The sequence below is a fragment of the Lepus europaeus genome, chromosome 3, assembly GCF_033115175.1.
Source record: "Lepus europaeus isolate LE1 chromosome 3, mLepTim1.pri, whole genome shotgun sequence".
Taxonomy (NCBI): domain Eukaryota; kingdom Metazoa; phylum Chordata; class Mammalia; order Lagomorpha; family Leporidae; genus Lepus; species Lepus europaeus.
Genome location: NC_084829.1, coordinates 154814299 through 154818344, shown reverse-complemented (window position 1 = coordinate 154818344; position 4046 = coordinate 154814299). Strand labels below are relative to the sequence as shown.

At 40.4% G+C, this 4046-nt stretch overlaps 1 pseudogene; it reads left to right on the top strand.

Annotated features, from left to right (window-relative positions):
• Window positions 1-240: 240 nt before the first annotated feature.
• Window positions 241-2332, top strand: LOC133756269 (pre-mRNA-splicing factor 38A-like; annotated as a pseudogene).
• Window positions 2333-4046: the final 1714 nt, after the last annotated feature.

The window sequence follows — 4046 nt, the reverse complement described above, 5'->3', positions numbered from 1 at the left end:
CCTGCTACGCCACAGCATTGGCTCCCACAATAATGTAGACTATGAAGAAGGTGAGATTGACAAAATGCTTGAAAAAAAGAATTTAAAATATTGATTGTATGGTTACCAAAAATAGAGTGAAACAGTTGAATGAAACTAGGAAAACTGTACATGACATGGATGAGTAATTCAGCAATGAGCTAAGGATACTGAAAAAAATACAAACAGAGGTATTAGAAATAAAATAATCATGAGGGCGTTCTGAAATGGCGAACCGTACTGTGAAGGATGCGCACAGCATCCACGGCACCAACCCTCAGTACCTGGTGGAGAAGATCATTCGGACGCGAATCTATGAGTCCAACTGAGCTGGTGGTCGATAAAGCCATGGAGTTAAGGTTTGTGGGTGGTGTCTATGGTGGCAACATAAAACCGACTCCTTTTCTGTGTTTAACCTTGAAGATGCTTTGAATTCAACCTGAGAAGGATATCATTGTAGAGTTTATCAAAAATGAAGATTTCAAGTATGTTCGTATGTTGGGGGCACTTTACATGAGGCTGACAGGCACTGCAATTGATTGCTACAAGTATTTGGAGCCTTTGTATAATGACTATCGAAAAATCAAGAGCCAGAACCGAAATGGGGAGTTTGAACTAATGCATGTAGACGAGTTTATTGATGAACTGCTGCACAGTGAGAGAGTCTGTGATATCATTCTGCCTCGGCTACAGAAACGCTATGTACTAGAGGAAGCTGAGCAACTGGAGCCTCGAGTTAGTGCTCTAGAAGAGGACATGGATGACGTGGAGTCCAGTGAAGAAGAGGAAGAAGATGAGAAGTTGGAAAGAGTGCCATCACCTGATCACCGCCGGCGAAGCTACTGAGATTTAGACAAGCCCCGTCGCTCTCCTACACTGCGCTACAGGAGGAGTAGGAGTCGGACACCCAGAAGGCGGAGTCGATCTCCAAAACGGAGAAGCCCATCCCCTCGTAGAGAAAGGCATCGTAGCAAGAGCCCCAGACGTCACCGCAGCAGGTCTAGAGATCGACGGCACAGATCCCGCTCCAAATCCCCAGGTCATCACCGCAGTCACAGACACAGGAGCCACTCAAAGTCTCCTGAAAGATCTAGGAAAAGCCACAAGAAGAGCCGGAGAGGGAATGAGTAATGGATTCAATTTGGTTTTAGTCCAAATGGCCTCCTCTGTATATGAGGGCATCTGTCTACGTGGAAGGATTAAGACCTGCTCCCCCAGGCAGCTATGAGAATATTTTGGTCTTTTCTTATCAAGTTTCTCCACTCTTTTTTTTCTTATTTTAATGAAAGAGGTGCTGAGTTTTGTATCTCTTTGAATCATAACTAAAATCTTTGAGGGATGATGATGTTTCTTAAGGTCAGTTTTTGACCTGGCCAACCATGACTATTCATATTTAGAATAGGGAGTTGGAGATATGAATGACAAAAAAAGGATATGGCCACTTGGTTGACCCTATCCTTTTCTGTTACTAGGCCCCAAAATACCCATTTTTCTGTAGTTTATTTTTGATTCGCTCTGTCACTGGAGCTACTTTGAGAATTCTAGAATTGATGTTGCTGCAGTTATCCAAAGATCAAATCAACACAGCAGAGCAGCTCCTTTTGTCTAGCAGCAGCAAGTAATAATGAATAAGAATATGAGGTAGCAGCAATTGTGCAAGAACAGAATACTTTCAAACAAAAAGCTTCTTCTGGATCATTTAATCTGGTGCCATTGAACAGCTTTAACAGACAGTACCCTTCATACAACACATTTCATTCTTCCACACAAGCCAGGTTGAGGTGCCTCAGCCTTTATCGTTCACTGAGCAGGAGGGCAACAATATTGAAAAAGATTTGATGGAAAATATCTAGTACTATTCATGGTTTTTACCTGAATTGTAAGACACTGATGCCATTCAAAAATGTAGAAAATACAAGAAGAGACAGTTTGAGGGGAATGGAATGAGGGCTCTGGTGGTAGGGAAAATGATATTCAGTAAGTTTTAATTTGCAACAGCTGTGGGATGGCATAGGGAATGTGACTGACATCCTGCAACTGTAGTCTGCCACAGGGAGAACTGTAATAACCAGCTCCTTACAAGATCTAGCTTCTTGGAAGGCCATATTTGATTACAGGATAAACAATTTGTTGCTTACACTGAACTGAAGGACTTTTGTAGCAATATTAAAGCAGTTTTTAATCTGTTTGAGCTTTCATATTCTTAATGGTTCCTCTCATGGTAATGCCTGAGCTAAACAACATTATCCCTAAAAACTGTGATGGTTTATGATATAGCTATCTAGGACCACCATTTAATAATAAAAATTTTCTAATTCTGAAAAAAAAAGAAATAAAATAATCTGTAAGTCAAATAAAAATACAGTAGAAGGGCTTAACAAAACACAATAGACTTGATGAAGTATAAGAAAGAATATCTGATCTAGAAGACAAGTCTCTTGAAATAGCTTAGCCTAGTCAGACAAACAAATGAAACAAAACAAAAATTAGACTGAAACAGTGTTTGGGATATACAGGATACCATTAAAGGATCAAGTACAAGCTTCTAAAAAAATAGGAAAAAAAGGAAAGATAGCTGGATCTGGCGTAGCTGCTGAAACTGCCACCTACAGTGGCAGCATCCCATATGGGCGCTGGTTTGAGACCCAGAAGAAGCTCCTGGCACCTGGCTTTGGATCGGCATAGCTCCGGCAATTTAGACCATTGGGGAGTGAATCATTGGATGGAAGGCACCTCTCTCTCTCTCTCTCTCTGCCTCTGCTTATAATTTTTTTTTTAAAAATGAATGGTTTAGAAAATGTATTCATGGCCGGCGCCGTGGCTCAACAGGCTAATCCTCCGCCTTGTGGCGCCGGCATACCGGGTTCTAGTCCCAGTCGGGGCACCGATCCTGTCCCGGTTGCCCCTCTTCCAGGCCAGCTCTCTGCTGTGGCCAGGGAGTGCAGTGGAGGATGGCCCAAGTGCTTGGGCCCTGCACCCCATGGGAGACCAGGAGAAGCACCTGGCTCCTGCCATTGGAACGGCGCGGTGCGCTGGCCGCAGCGCGCTACCGCGGCGGCCATTGGAGGGTGAACCAACGGCAAAAGGAAGACCTTCCTCTCTGTCTCTCTCTCACTGTCCACTCTGCCTGTCAAAAAAAAAAAAAAAGAAAAGAAAATGTATTCAATGAAATAATAGCAAAAAGTCTCCCAATTTGGAGAAAGATATGGGCAATCTAATACTGAAAACACAGAAAACTCCAAATAGGCCTGATCAGAGAAAAATTCTCACCAAAACACATAATAGTCAAACTTCTAAAAGTAAAACACAAAGATAATATCATATTTACAAGAGAGTAATGCCAGGTGACTTTTAGAGGACTCTCCACCAGATTGACAGCTGATTTTTCAACAATAACTATACAGGCCAAGGGAAATGGAGGGATATAGTCCAAGTTCTAAAAGAAAAAGAAAAAAGAAAAAATTTACCCAATAAAGCTCTCATTTAAAATTAAAGGTGAAATAAATACTTTCTAAGACAAGCAAAAATTGAATTTGTCACCAACTAGTCAGCCTTACAATAGTACTGAAAAATATACCCTATACAAAAACAAGGATAAACAATAATGGATAGGAAGAGAGATTAGTAAAAAGCAAAGAAGATTCAAAACAAAACATGGTAATATTTACAGAGAAATAGCAGGACTAAGTCATTACTTATCAACAATAACCTTGAATATAAATGGACTAAATTCCCCAATGGAAAGATACAGAATGGCAGAGTGGATTAAAAAAAAAAAAAAAAACAAGGTCCATATTTATGCTATCTCCAAGAAACAGATCTCACTAATAAATATACACACAGATTGAAAATCAAATATATTCCATGAAAATGGAAATCAAAAGCAAACAGGAGTATGTATACTCATATAAGATAAAATAGACATGAAGACAGAAACTGTTAAAAGACAGAAAGTCATTACATAAAGATTAAAGGTCAAATTCAATAAGAAGATGTGACTGTAGTGAAGTATATGTACCCAATGCTGG